The sequence below is a fragment of the Triticum urartu genome, chromosome 4A (assembly GCF_056163025.1).
Source record: "Triticum urartu cultivar PI428250 chromosome 4A, HENAU_Tu73, whole genome shotgun sequence".
In the NCBI taxonomy this organism is placed as follows: domain Eukaryota; kingdom Viridiplantae; phylum Streptophyta; class Magnoliopsida; order Poales; family Poaceae; genus Triticum; species Triticum urartu.
This window is the reverse complement of record NC_141876.1, coordinates 112,484-132,500: the sequence shown is the minus strand read 5'-3', so window position 1 is coordinate 132,500 and position 20,017 is coordinate 112,484. Positions and strand designations below refer to the sequence as shown.

The window sequence follows — 20,017 nt, the reverse complement described above, 5'->3', positions numbered from 1 at the left end:
ATCTAATTGTATTTTTTTCTAGAATGGATTTCTTATGTGGAATACTAATGGATAGGGCTTCGTTGCTAAGTGCTACAAGATCTAGTGCACTGGAACTCGTGGTTATGGACCCGAATCCTTTAGTATGGAACATTGTCTTTTCCAAGTAAAAACCCCTAGTATATGAAAGAATGAAAAGGTGCTTTCGTTCTTGTGGAATAAGAAGCCCTCGTACCTTAATGAAAGGAAAATCGTAATTTTTCGTTAGGTATTTGACCAAATAGGATCGTCCAGTTCCTACAGAACCTATCACTAAAATACCCGATAGGGCTAAGCGGAACGAAAAGGGTTTTCCATGAGATGGTAAATGAAAACGATTAGTCCCACACGAGGTTTGGGAATAAGTGATTGTCTGATAATGAGCAAGGAATATACGTCTTTCTGCTAAAGAGGATCTATTAAACTCATAATTCATTAGATCCTTGTTATCAATGCCAACTAGGTATCATAAGTAAATGGATCCCGGTTGTTCAATCCTTTGATAACCAAGGTCATTCTTTGCTAAAGAGAAATGATCACTATGAGTCAGACTCAATAGAATTGGATCCATTCCAAATAGCGAGAATTAGGATTCTTGATCCCTCTCAATCTCTCTTTCAATTCGAGGATCCAGAGAGGTGTTTTCATAGTCATCTCCGAATATTTGCCATCTCGGAATATTTTCGATTTCATTTTTCTATGATATGTCTTTCTATATGAAAATTGGTTATTTACGATGTACGATGATCCCTGTTAAGCATCCATGGCTGAATGGTTAAAGCGCCCAACTCATAATTGGTAAATTTGCGGGTTCAATTCCTGCTGGATGCACACGAACGGGAACATTCCATAAGTCTATTGGAACTGGCTCTCTATCCATGGAATCTCATCCATCATCCATACATAACGAATTGGTATGGTATATTCATACCATAACATAAGAACAATAAGAACTCGAATTCTTATCGATACTGGAACTCAGAGCATAGGAGGGAAAGTCGATTTATGGATGGAATCAAATACGCAGTATTTACAGAAAAAAGTCTTCGTTTATTGGGAAAGAATCAATATACTTTTAATGTCGAATCGGGATTCACTAAGACAGAAATAAAGCATTGGGTCGAACTCTTCTTTGGTGTTAAGGTGGTAGCTGTGAATAGCCATCGACTACCTGGAAAAGGTAGAAGAATAGGACCTATTCTGGGCCATACAATGCATTACAGACGTATGATCATTACCCTTCAACCGGGTTATTCTATTCCACTTCTAGATAGAGAAAAAAACTAAAGGAGAATACTTAATAATACGGCGAAACATTTATACAAAACACCTATCCCGAGCACACGCAAGGGAACCGTAGACAGGCAAGTGAAATCCAATCCACGAAATAATTTGATCCATGGACGGCACCGTTGTGGTAAAGGTCGTAATTCCAGAGGAATCATTACCGCAAGGCATAGAGGGGGAGGTCATAAGCGCCTATACCGTAAAATAGATTTTCGACGGAATCAAAAAGACATATCTGGTAGAATCGTAACCATAGAATACGACCCTAATCGAAATGCATACATTTGTCTCATACACTATGGGGATGGTGAGAAGAGATATATTTTACATCCCAGAGGGGCTATAATTGGAGATACTATTGTTTCTGGTACAAAAGTTCCTATATCAATGGGAAATGCCCTACCTTTGAGTGCGGTTTGAACTATTGATTTACGTAATTGGAAGTAACCAATTAGGTTTACGACGAAACCTAGAAATCGATCACTGATCCAATTTGACTACCTCTACGGGATAGACCTCAACAGAAAACTGTTGAGTAACGGCAGCAAGTGATTGAGTTCAGTAGTTCCTCATAGAAAATTATTGGCTCTAGAGATATGGTAATATGGAGAAGACAAAATTGTTTGAAGCACGCACAGAACCGGAAGCGCCCCTTGTTTCAAAGAGAGGAGGACGGGTTATTCACATTTAATTTGATGGTCAGAGGCAAATTGAAAGCTAAGCAGTGGTAATTAAGACCCCCGGGGGAAAATAGGGATGTCTCCTACGTTACCCATAATATGTGGAAGTATCGACGTAATTTCATAGAGTCATTCGATCTGAATGCTACATGAAGAACATAAGCCAGATGACGGAACGCAGAGACCTAGGATGTAGAAGATCATAACATGAGCGATTCGGCAGATCATAACACAAAAAAGACAAAAGACGAAATGCAAAAAAAAAAGAAAAAAAACATAGGCGCCACGCCCTGCGGGCCGGCCCATGAACGCGCATTGGGTGGGGAGGGGAGGTGGGTGACAAAAATGATGGGGAAAATTAGTTGAACCTAGGATTCAAACCCTGGTGTCTGCGGTGGGACAGAAAGGCTTCAGCCACTGTGCCATCACTGTGTTTCTATTATATAAGCAGTATAACCTTTATATAACAACTGAGTACGACGACGAATTTGTAAAAAACGAATCGTTCTTTAATCTCTATACCTAATATTAAATGGAGGATTGTTTCTCCAATTATTTTGGTTTACCGTGGGACCCAGATTTTATTCGTCCGTCGGACCAATCGATTTTCGTTTTCCTTCAGATTCGTTTCTGTCTCTACCTAATATTAAAGGGAGGATTAGCGAATCAACCTGTGGTTGAGATGGTTAGGTGGACAGTGGTATCCCCAATCCACCAAGGTTCAAATCCTGGTGCTCGCATTATTCCTGGATTTATTTCAGGATTTCTGGCGATGTGCTTTCAATGGGAGGAGACGTTCCCGTCGACGACGAGACGCCTATGGTAACTTCGTAAATCTCAAGATGATATGCCGGCTCAGTCTCTCGGAGGTGCTCATAAGGATAGGGTGTGCGCGTTCATAGAGATGAGTGTATGCGCGTGTATATGAGAGCTTGTGATGCTCAAAAAAAATTAAAGAGAGAATTGTTTCTCCAATTATTTTGGTTTACCGTGGGACCCAGATTTTCTTCGTCCGTCGGACCAGTCGATTTTTGTTCCTCCCGATTCGTTTCTGCCAGAAAAATCGCATGACGCAGGGAGCCGAGCCGCGATGGGCCGGCCCATTAGCGGATTTTGTGCCAACAGCTCGTGCCAGTGAAAATAGTCGAAGCCAAAAAAAATAAAGCGCCACGAGGGATCGAACACAAGAGCTCACGCTGGACGCATCATAATGCTAGCCACTGGACTAAACAAGACATTGTGTTGAAATTACATCGCCACTTATTAAAGTGAACAACCGCGCCAGATACTAAGAGCAAAGAAAATTATTTTTTTGGAAAAATTAAATATATTTTAGAACGCGAATATCTTTGCAAATTTCTAAACAATTTTTTTAGCTCGAACATTTTTTTTCAAAAAGTACAATTTTTCTCTTTTTATTTTTTTCTGCGACCTAAACATTTTTAAAACGCCTTTTGTTCGCGCAAAGGAAAAACACCTTTTGTTCCCCGCTAAAGAAATACGTCTTAGGTGTCTCGCTTGGCCTCGGCCTGCGTTGTGGCCCAGTGAAACTTGCCCAAGCCAGGCTAGGCGATCAAAGTTTGTGTTCATGTGAAGGTTGTTTTGTTTTTTAAATAGTCCCAGCTTGGTTTCTTACAGATAATCCTTCCTGTTGATATACTTTTTTGAGTTTTTAGGTATGAAGGAGCTAACTTGGGAATCAATAAGCCAAGGGTAAGGAGCAACATGACAAAAAAATAAAGGAGGGAAGTTTAGTTGACACAATTGCATGTGAAACGACGTCAAACCTGACAAAGGAATGAAATAACTAGGAGAGAGAAAGAAATTAAAAGGAATCTTCCATCGCGTCTTCATGCACGAATAGCCTCAAACCTGACAAAGGAATGAAATAACTAGAAGAGAGAAAGAAATTAAAAGGAATCTTCCATCACGTCTTCATGCACGAATAGCCTCGCTTGGCCAAGTAACACCTGTCATAATGCATGAGGACTCCAACTAAGGTTTCACTATCTATTTTAACACAAACTACTTAATTTACATGGTAACATAGACATATATTAGGGTAGTGCTTTTCTCTATTATATTAGCCAGGTATAAAAACATCTTTGTTTAACGCTCTTGATCTCGCTGGACACGAAGGGGGCTCAACAATTCAGCTATTGGACCTGACCAACCTTGGTTAGTGACAACTGGTACCGTGACCACCGGTGACAAGGACGATAAAGAGGACATGCAAAAGCATGGGTCTAATGTCATATTGAAATGGAGGATGTGTACCTGAAGGTGAGGTATTAGTCATGTTTATTATGATGGCTTTAGCCATGTTCAGTGGGTAAGGCGCATGGGGGCTGTTTTCTCCCGTTGCAACGCATGGGCATATTTGCTAGTTTAACTTACGGGTGGCATTGGTGGGTAATTCTTGCCAACTTCAAGGGTATTTTTTATGACATACGATCAGGAACCCAATTTGCTTTATTATTATTAGGTATAGATATTCTCACACGAATTCAACTTTGGTGCTCACCACCGATGCATGTCTAATTTAATCGGGTCTCTCAAATCTCACAATTTTAATTTGCCCCCCACATGAATCTGGATTTTTAGTGCTCACCGCAGATGCATGTCCGATTTAATTGGGTGTCTCCCAAATCCCACAATTATAATGTGTCCCCCACATGAATCTGATTATTTTTCGAGCTCACAAATTCGGTTTTAGGGCTCACCACTTATGCATGTCTGATTTACATGGGTCTCTCAAATCCCACAATTATAACGTGTCTCGCGCATGAAACTGGTTTTTTAGTTCTCACCGCCGATTTTAAATGATCTCTCAGTCTCACAATTAATATGTCCTTATTTCAATTGTGCGCCACCAATCTCTCGATGCCGCAATTAAAGCATCCTTTTTTAACACACGATTAGACAATCTCTTATATCTCTGCTATTTTTTTATTCATTTATCAAGGGCATCATGCGTAAAACTTCAGATGTTATATAGTCGCTTTTTATTTCTCTTGAGAACCCGGAAAGTCTAGTTTGAATTAGTGTGGTCCTCTTATATCTCTACTACTCCTACTATTTTTTGTTGGGGAACGTTGCAGAAAACAAAAATTTTCCTACTCGTTTCACCAAGATCATCTAGGAGTTCATCTAGCAACGAGTCATTGGATGCATCTACATACCTTTGTAGATCGCGCACGGAAGCGTTCAAAAGAACGGTGATGATGTAGTCGTACTCGACGTGATCCAAATCACCGATGACCAAGCGCCGAACGGACGGCACCTCCGCGTTCAACACACGTACGGGACGGGAGACGTCTCCTCCTTCTTGATCCAGCAAGGGGGGAAGGAGAGGTTGATGAAGATCCAGCAGCACGACGGCGTGGTGGTGGATGCAGGGCGTCACAGAAGCAGGGCTTCGCCAAGACTACGAGAGAGAGACGTAACAGGGAGAGAGGGAGGCGCCAGGGGCTGGGTATGAATTCCCTCCTCTCCCCCACTATATATAGGGGTGCCAAGGGGGGGTGGTGCGCAGCCTAGGAGATCCAATCTCCTATGGCCGGCGGCCAAGGGGAGGTTTCCCTCCCCCCCAAGGCACCTAGGGGTGCCTTCCACCACTTGGACTCTTCCTTGGTGGAAACCCTAGGCGCATGGGCCTAGTAGGGCTGGTGCCCTTGGCCCATGTAGGCCAAGGCGCACCCCCTACAGCCCATGTGGCCCCCCGGGACAGGTGGCCCCACCCGGTGGGCCCACGGGACCCCTCCGGTGGTCCCGGTACAATACCGATGACCCCGAAACTTGTCCCGATGCCCGAAACAACACTTCCTATACATAATTCTTTACCTCCGGACCATTCCGGAACTCCTCGTGACGTCCGGGATCTCATCCGGGACCCCGAACAATATTCGGGTTACTGCATATACATATCTTCACAACCCTAGCGTCACCGAACCTTAAGTGTGTAGACCCTACGGGTTCGGGAGACAAGCAGACATGACTGAGACGACTCTCAGGTCAATAACCAACAGCGGGATCTGGATACCCATGTTGGCTCCCACATGCTCCACGATGATCTCATCGGATGAACTACGATGTCGAGGATTCTATCAACCCCGTATGCAATTCCCTTTATCAATCGATATGTTACTTGCCCGAGATTCGATCGTCGGTATCCCAATACCTCGTTCAATCTCGTTACCGGCAAGTCACTTTACTCGTACCGTAATGCATGATCCCGTGACCAGACACTTGGTCACTATGAGCTCATTATGATGATGCATTGCCGAGTGGGCCCAGTGATACCTCTCCGTCATACGGAGTGACAAATCCCAGTCTTGATCCATGTCAACCCAACAGACACTTTCGGAGATACCCGTAGTCTACCTTTATAGTCACCCAGTTACGTTGTGACGTTTGGTATACCCAAAGCACTCCTACGGTATCCGGGAGTTACACGATCTCATGGTCTAAGGAAAAGATACTTTGACATTGGAAAACTCTAGCAAACGAACTATACGATCTTGTGCTATGTTTAGGATTGGGTCTTGTCCATCACATCATTCTCCTAACGATGTGATCTCGTTATCAATGACATCCAATGTCCATAGTCAGGAAACCATGACTATCTGTTGATCAACGAGCTAGTCAACTAGAGGCTTACTAGGGACATGTTGGTGTCTGTTATTCACACATGTATTACGATTTCCGGATAACACAATTATAGCATGAATAAAGACAATTATCATGAACAAGGAAATATAATAATAATGCTTTTATTATTGCCTCTAGGGCATATTTCCAACAGTCTCCCACTTGCACTAGAGTCAATAATCTAGTTACATTATGATGAATCGAACACCCATGGAATTCTGGTGTTGATCATGTTTTGCTCTAGGGAGAGGTTTAGTCAACGGATCCGCTACATTCAGGTCCGTATGTACTTTACAAATCTCTATGTCTCCATCTTGAACATTTTCACGAATGGAGTTGAAGCGACGCTTGATGTGCCTTGTCTTCTTGTGAAACCCGGGCTCCTTGGCAAGAGCAATAGCTCCAGTGTTGTCACAAAAGAGTTTGATTGGCCCCGACGCATTGGGTATGACTCCTAGGTCGGTGATGAACTCCTTCACCCATATTGCTTCATGTGCTGCCTCCGAGGCTGCCATGTACTCCGCTTCACATGTAGATCCCGCCACGACGCTTTGCTTGCAACTGCACCAGCTTACTGCCCCACCATTCAAAATATACACGTATCCGGTTTGTGACTTAGAGTCATCCAGATCTATGTCGAAGCTAGCGTCGACGTAACCCTTTACGACGAGCTCTTCGTCACCTCCATAAACGAGAAACATTTCCTTAATCCTTTTCAGGTACTTTAGGATATTCTTGACCGCTGTCCAGTGTTCCTTGCCGGGATTACTTTGGTACCTTCCTACCAAACTAACGGCAAGGTTTACATCAGGTCTGGTACACAGCATGGCATACATAATAGAACCTATGGCTGATGCATAGGGGATGACGCTCATCTCTTCTATATCTTCTGCCGTGGTCGGACATTGAGCTGAGCTCAATTTCATACCTTGTAACACAGGCAAGAACCCCTTCTTAGATTGATCCATATTGAACTTCTTCAATATCTTATCAAGGTATGTGCTTTGTGAAAGACCTATGAGGCGTCTTGATCTATCTCTATAGATTTTGATGCCTAATATATAAGCAGCTTCTCCAAGGTCCTTCATTGAAAAACTTTTATTCAAGTAGGCCTTAATGCTGTCCAAGAGTTCTATATCATTTCCCATCAATAGTATGTCATCTACATATAATATGAGAAATGCTACAGAGCTCCCACTCACTTTCTTGTAAACGCAGGCTTCTCCATAAGTCTGCGTAAACCCAAATGCTTTGATCATCTCATCAAAGCGAATGTTCCAACTCCGAGATGCTTGCACCAGCCCATAAATTGAGCGTTGGAGCTTGCACACTTTGTCAGCATTCTTAGGATCGACAAAACCTTTCGGCTGCATCATATACAATTCTTCCTTAAGGAAACCATTAAGGAATGCCGTTTTGACGTCCATTTGCCATATTTCATAATCATAGAATGCGGCAATCGCTAACATGATTCGGACGGACTTCAGCTTCGCTACCGGTGAGAAAGTCTCATCGTAGTCAACCCCTTGAACTTGTCGATAACCCTTAGCGACAAGCCGAGCTTTATAGATGGTCACATTACCATCCGCGTCTGTCTTCTTCTTAAAGATCCATTTATTTTCTATGGCTCGCCGTTCAACGGGCAAGTCAGTCAAAGTCCATACTTCATTTTCATACATGGATCCTATCTCGGATTTCATGGCTTCTAGCCATTTGTCGGAATCCGGGCCTGCCATCGCTTCTTCATAGTTCGAAGGTTCACCGTTGTCTAACAACATGATTTCCAAGACAGGGTTGCCGTACCACTCTGGTGCGGAACGTGCCCTTGTGGACCTTCGAATTTCAGTAGGAGCTTGATCAGAAGTATCTTGATCATTATCATTAACTTCCTCTCTAGTCGGTGCAGGCACCTCAGGAACAATTTCTTGAGTTGCGCCATTTTCCGGTTCAAGAGGTAATACTTCATCAAGTTCCACTTTCCTCCCACTTACTTCTTTCGAGAGAAACTCTTTCTCCAGAAAGAGTCCGTTCTTGGCAACAAAGATCTTGCCTTCGGATCTTAGGTAGAAGGTATACCCAATAGTTTCTTTAGGGTATCCTATGAAGACACATTTTTCCGATTTGGGTTCGAGCTTCTCAGGTTGAAGTTTCTTGACATAAGCATCGCATCCCCAAACTTTTAGAAACGACAGCTTAGGTTTCTTCCCAAACCATAATTCATACGGTGTCGTCTCAACGGATTTCAACGGAGCCCTATTTAAAGTGAATGCAGCAGTCTCTAAAGCATAGCCCCAAAAAGATAGCGGTAAATTGGTAAGAGACATCATAGATCGCACCATATCTAATAGAGTGCGATTACGACGTTCGGACACACCGTTACGCTGAGGTGTTCCAGGCGGCGTGAGTTGTGAAACTATTCCACATTTTCTGAAGTGTGTGCCAAACTCGTGACTCAAGTATTCTCCTCCTCGATCTGACCGTAGGAACTTGATTTTCCTGTCACGTTGATTCTCAACCTCACTCTGAAATTCCTTGAACTTTTCAAAGGTTTCAGACTTGTGTTTCATTAAGTAGACATACCCATATCTACTCAAGTCATCAGTGAGGGTGAGAACATAACGATAGCCACCGCGAGCCTCAACACTCATTGGACCGCACACATCAGTATGTATGATTTCCAATAAGTCAGTTGCTCGCTCCATTGTTCCTGAGAACGGAGTCTTGGTCATTTTACCCATAAGGCATGGTTCGCACGTGTCAAATGATTCATAATCAAGAGACTCTAAAAGTCCATCTGCATGGAGCTTCTTCATGCGTTTGACACCTATGTGACCAAGGCGGCATTGCCACAAGTATGTGGGACTATCATTATCAACCTTACTTCTTTTGGTACTCACATTATGAACATGTGTAGCATCACGTTCGAGATTCATAAAGAATAAACCATTCACCATAGGAGCATGACCATAAAACATGTCTCTCATAAAAATGGAACAACCATTATTCTCGGATTTAAATGAGTAGCCATCTCGAATTAAACAAGATCCCGATACAATGTTCATGCTCAAAGCTGGCACTAAATAACAATTATTAAGGTTTAAAACTAATCCCGAAGGGAGATGCAGAGGCAGCGTGCCGACGGCGATCACATTGACCTTGGAACCATTCCCGACGCGCATCGTCACCTCGTCCTTTGCCAGTTTCCGCTTATTCCGCAGCCCCTGCTTTGAGTTACAAATGTGAGCAACTGCACCGGTATCAAATACCCAGGAGCTACTACGGGCACTAGTAAGGTACACATCAATTACATGTATATCACATATACCTTTTGTTTTGCCGGCCTTCTTATCCGCTAAGTACTTAGGGCAGTTCCGCTTCCAGTGACCGCTTCCCTTGCAATAAAAGCACTCAGTCTCGGGCTTGGGTCCATTCTTTGGCTTCTTCCCGGCAGCTTGCTTGCCAGGCGCGGCAACCTCCTTGCCGTCCTTCTTGAAGTTCTTTTTACCCTTGCCTTTCTTGAACTTAGTGGTTTTATTGACCATCAACACTTGATGTTCCTTCTTGACTTCTACCTCCGCTGATTTCAGCATTGAGAACAACTCAGGGATGGTCTTTTGCATCCCCTGCATGTTGAAGTTCATCACGAAGCTCTTGTAGCTTGGTGGAAGCGACTGGAGGATTCTGTCAATGACCGCATCATCCGGGAGATTAACTCCCAGCTGAGACAAGCGGTTATGCAACCCAGACATAGTGAGTATGTGCTCACTGACAGAACTATTTTCCTCCATCTTACAGCTGAAGAACTTATCGGAGACTTCATATCTCTCATCCGGGCATGAGCTTGAAAAACCATTTTCATCTCTTCGAACATCTCGTATGCTCCATGTCTCTCAAAACGTTTTTGGAGCCCCGGCTCTAAGCTGTAAAGCATGCCGCACTGAACGAGGGAGTAGTCGTCAACACGTGTCTGCCAAGCGTTCATAACGTCTTGGTTCTGTGGGACGGGAGGATCACCTAGCGGTGCTTGTAGGACATAATCTTTCTTGACAGCTATGAGGATGATCCTCAGGTTCCGGACCCAGTCCGTATAGTTGCTGCCATCGTCTTTCAGCTTGGTTTTCTCTAGGAACGTGTTGAAGTTGAGGACTACGTTGGCCATTTGATCTACAAGACATATTGCAAAGATTTTAGACTAAGTTCATGATAATTAAGTTCATCTAATCAAATTATTAATGAACTCCCACTTAGATTAGACATCCCTCCAGTCATCTAAGTATTACATGATCCGAGTTAACTAGACCGTGTCCGATCATCACGTGAGACGGACTAGTAAACATCGGTGAACATCTTCATGTTGATCGTATCTTCTATACGATTCATGCTCGACCTTTCGGTCTTCTGTGTTCCGAGGCCATGTCTGTACATGCTAGGCTCGTCAAGTTAACCTAAGTGTTTGCATGTGTAAATCTGTCTTACACCCGTTGTATGTGAACGTCTGAATAAAACACCCGATCATCACGTGGTGTTTTGAAACAGCGAACTGTCGCAACGGTGCACAGTTAGGGGGAACACTTCTTGAAATTATTATGAGGGATCATCTTATTTACTACCGTCGTTCTAAGTAAACAAGATGCAAAACATGATAAACATCACATGCAATCAAATAATAAACGTGACATGATATGACCAATATCACGCAGCTCCTTTGATCTCCATCTTGGGGCTCCATGATCATCTTGTCACCGGCTTGACACCATGATCTCCATCATCGTGTCTCCATGAAGTTGCTCGCCAACTATTACTTCTACTACTATGGCTAACGCGTTTAGCAATAAAGTAAAGTAATTTACATGGCGTTTCTTAATGACACGCAGGTCATATAAAAGAATAAAGACAACTCCTATGGCTCCTGCCGGTTGTCATACTCATCGACATGCAAGTCGTGATTCCTATTACAATAGCATGAACATCTCATACATCACATATAGATCATTCATCATTCATCACAACTTTGGCCATATCATATCACAGACCACTTGCTGCAAAAACAAGTTAGACGTCCTCTAATTGTTGTTGCAAGTTTTACGTGGCTGAATAAGGGTTCTAGCAAGAACGTCTTCTTACCTACGTTAAAGCCACAACGTGATTTGTCAACTTCTATTTACCCTTCATAAGGACCCTGTTCATCGAATCCGCTCCAACTAAAGTGGGAGAGACAGACACCCGCCAGCCACCTTATGCAACTAGTGCATGTTAGTCGGTGGAACCGGTCTCACGTAAGCGTACGTGTAAGGTTGGTCCAGGCCGCTTCATCCCACAATACCGCTGAAGCAAGAAAAGACTAGTAACGGCAAGAAAGTTGACAAATCTACGCCCACAACAAATTGTGTTCTACTCGCGCAAGAAGAACTACGCATAGACCTAGCTCTGATACCACTGTTGGGGAACGTTGCAGAAAACAAAAATTTTCCTACTCGTTTCACCAAGATCATCTAGGAGTTCATCTAGCAACGAGTCATTGGATGCATCTACATACCTTTGTAGATCGCGCACGGAAGCGTTCAAAAGAACGGTGATGATGTAGTCGTACTCGACGTGATCCAAATCACCGATGACCAAGCGCCGAACGGACGGCACCTCCGCGTTCAACACACGTACGGGACGGGAGACGTCTCCTCCTTCTTGATCCAGCAAGGGGGGAAGGAGAGGTTGATGAAGATCCAGCAGCACGACGGCGTGGTGGTGGATGCAGGGCGTCACAGAAGCAGGGCTTCGCCAAGACTACGAGAGAGAGACGTAACGGGGAGAGAGGGAGGCGCCAGGGGCTGGGTATGAAGTCCCTCCTCTCCCCCACTATATATAGGGGTGCCAAGGGGGGGGTGGTGCGCAGCCTAGGAGATCCAATCTCCTATGGCCGGCGGCCAAGGGGAGGTTTCCCTCCCCCCCAAGGCACCTAGGGGTGCCTTCCACCACTTGGACTCTTCCTTGGTGGAAACCCTAGGCGCATGGGCCTAGTAGGGCTGGTGCCCTTGGCCCATGTAGGCCAAGGCGCACCCCCTACAGCCCATGTGCCCCCCCGGGACAGGTGGCCCCACCCGGTGGGCCCACGGGACCCCTCCGGTGGTCCCGGTACAATACCGATGACCCCGAAACTTGTCCCGATGCCCGAAACAACACTTCCTATACATAATTCTTTACCTCCAGACCATTCCGGAACTCCTCGTGACGTCCGGGATCTCATCCGGGACCCCGAACAATATTCGGGTTACTGCATATACATATCTTCACAACCCTAGCGTCACCGAACCTTAAGTGTGTAGACCCTACGGGTTCGGGAGACAAGCAGACATGACTGAGACGACTCTCAGGTCAATAACCAACAGCGGGATCTGGATACCCATGTTGGCTCCCACATGCTCCACGATGATCTCATCGGATGAACCACGATGTCGAGGATTCTATCAACCCCGTATGCAATTCCCTTTATCAATCGATATGTTACTTGCCCGAGATTCGATCGTCGGTATCCCAATACCTCGTTCAATCTCGTTACCGGCAAGTCACTTTACTCGTACCGTAATGCATGATCCCGTGACCAGACACTTGGTCACTATGAGCTCATTATGATGATGCATTACCAAGTGGGCCCAGTGATACCTCTCCGTCATACGGAGTGACAAATCCCAGTCTTGATCCATGTCAACCCAACAGACACTTTCGGAGATACCCGTAGTCTACCTTTATAGTCACCCAGTTACGTTGTGACGTTTGGTATACCCAAAGCACTCCTACGGTATCCGGGAGTTACACGATCTCATGGTCTAAGGAAAAGATACTTTGACATTGGAAAACTCTAGCAAACGAACTATACGATCTTGTGCTATGTTTAGGATTGGGTCTTGTCCATCACATCATTCTCCTAACGATGTGATCTCGTTATCAATGACATCCAATGTCCATAGTCAGGAAACCATGACTATCTGTTGATCAACGAGCTAGTCAACTAGAGGCTTACTAGGGACATGTTGGTGTCTGTTATTCAGACATGTATTACCATTTCCGGTTAACACAATTATAGCATGAATGAAGACAATTATCATGAACAAGGAAATATAATAATAATGCTTTTATTATTGCCTCTAGGGCATATTTCCAACATTTTTTTCATTCATTGATCAGGGATCATGCGTGAATGTAATTAGTCACCCTTTCCTTCATTTAATTAGTCTCTGTTTCCTTTCTTTATTTCTCGTGCAATTAGCTTCTCTTTCCTTTCTTTCTTTCTCTTTCCTACTTTTTATTTCCCTTGCAATTAACCTCTCTTCCCTTGTACCCAATTGGCCTCTCTTTCCTTTCTGTCTTCTTCTTATTATTTCTCATGCAATTAGCCTCCCTTTCCATGGCCAAATTAGCCTCTCCTTTCCTTTCTCTTTTGTTCTTTATTTCTTTCATTTCCTAGCTAATGTGGCCGTCTGGCCCAAGCTTTGGGAAGAAATATAAAATGTTGTCTTTCTTTCCTTATTCAATGGCTAGTTATCTAGGTGGAGTAGTATGTGTGTGCGGCCTCAATCTCAGCGCACATCAGGAAAGCAACCCGATAGACTTGGAGTGCACGTCAGGAAAGAAACGAGGGAGCCACGAGGTAGGGGGCGCGCCCACCCCCCTAGGGCGCGCCCTCCACCCTCGTGTACCCCTCGTGGCTCCCCTGACGTACTTCTTTCCTCCTATATATACCCATATATCCTAAAACGACCGAGGAACAGAATAGATCGGGAGTTCCGCCGCCGCAAACCTCTGTAGCCACCAAAACCCAATCAGGACCCTGTTCCGGCACCCTGCCGGAGGGGGAAACCCTCACCGGTGGCCATCTTCATCATCCCGGCGCTCTCCATGACGAGGAGGGAGTAGTTCACCCTCGGGGCTGAGGGTATGTACCAGTAGCTATGTGTTTGATCTCTCTCTCTCTCTCTCTCTCGTGTTCTTGATTTGGCACGATCTTGATGTATCGTGAGCTTTGCTATTATAGTTGGATCTTATGTTTCTTCTTCCCCTCTACTCTCTTGTAATGGATTGAGTTTTCCCTTTGAAGTAATCTTATCGGATTGAGTCTTTAGTGACTTGAGAACACTTGATGTATGTCTTGCCATGCGTATCTGTGGTGACAATGGGATATCACGTGATTCACTTGATGTATGTTTTGGTGATCAACTTGCGGGTTCCGCCCATGAACCTATGCATAGGGGTTGGTACACGTTTTCGTCTTGATTCTCCGGTAGAAACTTTGAAGCACTTTTTGAGGTTCTTTGTGTTGGATTGAATAGATGAATCTGAGATTTTGTGATGCATATCATATAATCATACCCACGGATACTTGAGGTGACATTGGAGTATCTAGGTGACAGTAGGGTTTTGGTTGATTTGTGTCTTAAGGTGTTATTCTAGTACGAACTCTAGGGCTGTTTGTGACACTTATAGGAATAGCCCAATGAATTGATTGGAAAGAATAACTTTGAGGTGGTTTCGTACCCTACCATAATCTATTCGTTTGTTCTCCGCTATTAGTGTCTTTGGAGTGACTCTTTGTTGCATGTTGAGGAATAGTTATATGATCCAATTATATTATTATTGTTGAGAGAACTTGCACTAGTGAAAGTATGAACCCTAGGCCTTGTTTCAACGCATTGCAATACCGTTTACGCTCACTTTTATCGCTTGTTACCTTGCTATTTTTATATTTTCAGATTACAAAACCTATATCTACCATCCATATTGCACTTGTATCAACATCTCTTCGCCGAACTAGTGCACCTATACAATTTACCATTGTATTAGGTGTGTTGGGGACACAAGAGACTCTTTGTTATTTGGTTGCAGGGTTGTTTGAGAGAGACCATCTTCATCCTACGCTTCCCATAGATTGATAAACCTTAGGTCATCCACTTGAGGGAAATTTTCTACTGTCCTACAAACCTCTGCACTTGGAGGCCCAACAACGTCTACAAGAAGAAGGTTGCGTAGTAGACATCACAGCACATCAGTATGAATGCACTAATTGTTTCCCAAGATGAAGATTGATGACCCACCCACAAGTATAGGGAATCGCAATAGTCTTTGAGGGTAGCATTTCACCCAAATTTATTGATTCAACACAAAGGAGGGACCAAATAACATTTATGAGTCTTTAGCAGTTGAGTTGTCAATTCAACCACACCTGGAAAGTTATTCTCTGCATCAAAGTGTTTAGTATCATAGTAGTATGATATTTTGATAATAGCGGTAAAGGTAACATTGACGGTAGCAGTTTTGTAGCAATTGTAACAGTAGCAACAACGGTAGTAGTAACTTAGCAAAGACAATATGAGCAAAGCGTAGGCATTGGATCAGCGATGGATATTTGTATGGATGACATTCATCATACAACAGTCAAAACCTAGAGTGATACACAATAGCTCCAATTCATCAATTCAATGTAGGTATGTATTCCGTATATAGTCATACATGCTTATAATAAGAACTTGCATGACATATTTTGTCCTACCCTCCCGTGATAGCGGGGTCCATTAGGAAATCTAAGGCTAATTAAGGCCTCATTGTATATATACCGAGGTACCTAGTGTTACAAATAAGTTGGTTGGCAAATACTCGACAGTCTACCTTGGAATCTTGGGGTACACACCAAGTCTTTGGACCATTCCTTCCCCTCATTCTTACACCAAATGAACGAGGCCCACCAGTTGATGAGCTTAGAGGGGGGGGGGATTGGTGTCCTCAGCCCAGCCCAAAGGACTGGCAACCGACATATCGAGCACACAACTCATCGTCAGCACCTTCCAGCATCGTCGCAACAACACATTCTACTACTTGTAGCACCTCCTATCACCGGTCATAGCTTGGTGTGCTATTGCTTGCATGAGTGTGGCCGCCGTCGCATCTCACCGTTGCAGCTCCACACTACACCCCTCACAACATTGCCAGGTGCCAGTCCCAACACAGCCTCCCACCGTTGCAACATCCGCATGTCGTCGTAACTTGACATCATGTTGATCCCAACACCACAACCCACTAGTTCCAGCATCGGTATCCGGTGGTCCCAACACCGCCGCACCATTCTTGTTTTGTGCGCATGTTGTAGCTCGCCGTCATGTCGGTTCCAACACCTCAGTCCACAGGGCCCAACTTCCCATGTGCTTGTCGAGAGGACAACAACAATCGGTTGGCTCGACGACCATGACCGAGAGGAGGAAGTGGCGGGTAGGGCATCTATGATTGATCCCCACAGAAATGCGACAACAGAAGTAATGTGGGTACAACCTTTGCTATAAGAACATGGTATTAATCAACAACAAACAAGTACGTTATGGTGTGACAAGCTTGATGTCGCTTATCTACAACCAAAATCTATGTTTCATGCTCGAACCAAGCACATCTATCATTTTGTCAGAGAAAGAGTAGCAAATAAGTCGCTCAACTTCAGATTTGTACCCGCAAAGGATCAAGTTGGGGATGAGTTACTAAGCTCTTGACAGTAAGGCAACAAGAAGCTTTTCGGTGCAATCTCAACTAACGAAGATAAGGTGTGGTTAAGAGGGGGTGTTGAAATACTTGTGTGTTCCATGCATGCTATGTGGTTGTTGCAGTTATGTGTTGGGTTCATATTTGTCACAATCTAGCTTCTCGTCTAGCTTTCCTACTAGACAAGACTAGATCAACTTGGAATATGCACAAATTTCATTATTTTTTCACACAGAATCATGAATAGTATGTACTCCCTCCATCCCAAAATATAAGTGTATAAACTCAGTTAAGAAGTCAACGATTTCAAAGTTTTACCAAATATATAGAAGAAAATATCAATAAATAAAATATTTCATAAATAAATACATTATGAAAATATATGTAATGGTGGATATACTGATATTGATTTTATAATTTTCTCCATTTTTCTAATATGTAGAGTACATTATTGGACAAACATAGAAAACATTGACTTTTGACTTAATTTATAGGCCATCCAGCTATTTGGTTGGTGACCGATGGAGGGACCTTGAAAAAGCTTTAAAAAGGAGTGGAGAGAAGAGGTGCTGATTTGGGCGTGGCGCGCGCGTAAATCTCTCGTGGCCTCTCACCCTCCCCGATCCTCCTAGGTCCATGCATGCATGTACATGTGTTGTATATAAGGAGAGCCACCTCCATGAATAATCTTGATCCATCCATCCTCTTCTCCTACCTACAAACCAACCAACCAACCAAGCATCGATATCGCAAGAGCAATGGCGGTGCAGCAGCAGCGCACGGTGGCGCTCTTCCTGGCCATCGCCCTTGTGGCGGGGCCAGCCGTCTCCTACGCCGCCGATGCCGGCTACGCCCCCGCCACCCCTGCTGCCGGCGGCTACGCCCCCGCCACCCCGGCCCCCGCCACCCCTGCCACTGCCGCCACCCCGGCCCCCGCCTCCCCTGCCCCCGCCACCTCTGCCGGCGGCTACGCTCCTAAAGGGCCAGCTGGGACGCAGCCCAAGGCGACGACCGAGGAGCAGAATGTGATGGAGCAGGTGAACAACGCCTTCAAGGCGGCCGTGGCGGCCGCCGCCGTCGTCCCTGGGCCGGACAAGTACAAGAAGTTCACCGACACCTACATCCCGGACGTGGAAAGGGCTATAGCGGACGTCTTCAAGGGGTCCAACGCCTCAACTTTCACCACCAAGATCAGCATGGCCCAGAAGCTCGCCTACGACTCCGCCGACGGCGCCACCCCCGAGGCCAAGTACGACTCCTTCATCGCCATCCTCAGCGAGTCTCTCCGCATCATCGCCGGCACCCTCGAGATCCACGGCGTCAAGCCCGCTGCCGAGGAGGTCAAGGGCCCCATCCCCGCCGCCGAGATGAAGGCCGTCGACCAGATCGACGCCGCCTTCAGGATTGCCGCCACCGCGGCCGACGCTGCCCCCGTCAACGACAAGTTCACCGTCTTCGAGTCCGCCTTCGACAAGGCCATCAAGGAGACCACCGGCGGCGCATACGCGGGCTACAAGTTCGTCCCCGCCCTCGAGTCCGCCGTCAAGAAGGCCTACGCCGCCACCGTTGCCGAGGCGCCCGAGGTCAAGTTCACCGTCTTTGAGGCCGCCCTCACCAGGACCATCGCCGCCATGTGCGTCGCAGCCAAGGGCGCCGCCGGCTCCGCCAACGGAACTGATGCTGCCGGTGGCTACAAAGCTCCCGCCGCAGAAGCAGCAACCGCCACTCCCACTCCCGCCGCCGCTGCCGGTGGCTACAAAGCTCCCGCCGCAGAAGCAGCAGCAACCGCCACTCCCACTCCCGCCGCAGAAGCAGCAGCAACCACCACTCCTACTCCCGCCGCCGCTGCCGGTGGCTACAAAGCTCCCGCCGCAGCAGCAACCGCCAGTCCCGCCGCCGCTGCCGGTGGCTACTAGTGTAAACTACGTACACTAGTGCACGTATGCATATACGTACGTGCGTGACTGTGGCGGCCCGCGATTTTGATCGATAATCATCAATTCTTGCGTCCATGCATTTGCATGCATGGCTTATATTAATTAATTACAGTAATTTGTTTCGGAGAGAGACATCGCTAATCATCTGTAAAGCATATATATGGATGAGATATCATCCATCTGTAAAACATTCTTTATATATAATATACACGGGCTCATAATTATTGTTCCGTTTATGTACTATAATGTGTACACGCACGGTGTTAATTTTTCAGTTTGATGAGTAAGATCTTCCTCCCCCTCTCCTTCCCACAAAGACAAAGAGATTAAGCTAACCTATTCAAACACCCACATGATTTAAGTTGCCTACTTTCACTTACCACAAGACTGCATTTCTTCAAACTATGTCGTTTCTTAATCATCAGGGTTTTTATAATTTCCTGTTCTGCCGGCAAAAACTAATCTGGTTTGTCAACTAATTATAAACAACATCATGTTAACGTGAATTTTGGTTCACCTTCACTCATTCTAGCATTTATCACCATAAAATATTCTACATGCAATTGTCTTTGTCCTTAATCATGGACGTGGTTGGTTGAGGTGCACTCGGCCCTTTTAAGTCATCAAGTACTTTGGTTTCCTATTTTTTGCAATATAGAATGTGTCATGATGCATTTTCTTCTGCAATCTTATTTAGGTCAGCACCATCATCTCTTAAACTCCTTTAGAATACAGTAACAATGCTGCATTTGTTTTCATGGATGGCTTCTTCTCTCATCAAGCAGCACCAAATTATAGGGTTTCACCTCATACTTTCAATGCTTCTCATTCAGTGCATCGTTGTTTTCCTAACCTCGGTTTTCCTAGCAGTTTGTTTCCCTAGCCTCGGTTTTCCATTTAACTTGATTGAGCATTTTAGTCTGGCAACATGCT

The 20,017-nt window shown here is 45.1% G+C and overlaps 1 pseudogene; it reads left to right on the top strand.

The window, feature by feature from the left end:
- The first annotated feature begins 17,833 nt into the window (after positions 1 to 17,833).
- LOC125554242 (pollen allergen KBG 60 pseudogene) lies at positions 17,834 to 19,324 on the top strand (annotated as a pseudogene).
- The last annotated feature ends 693 nt before the right edge of the window (positions 19,325 to 20,017 follow it).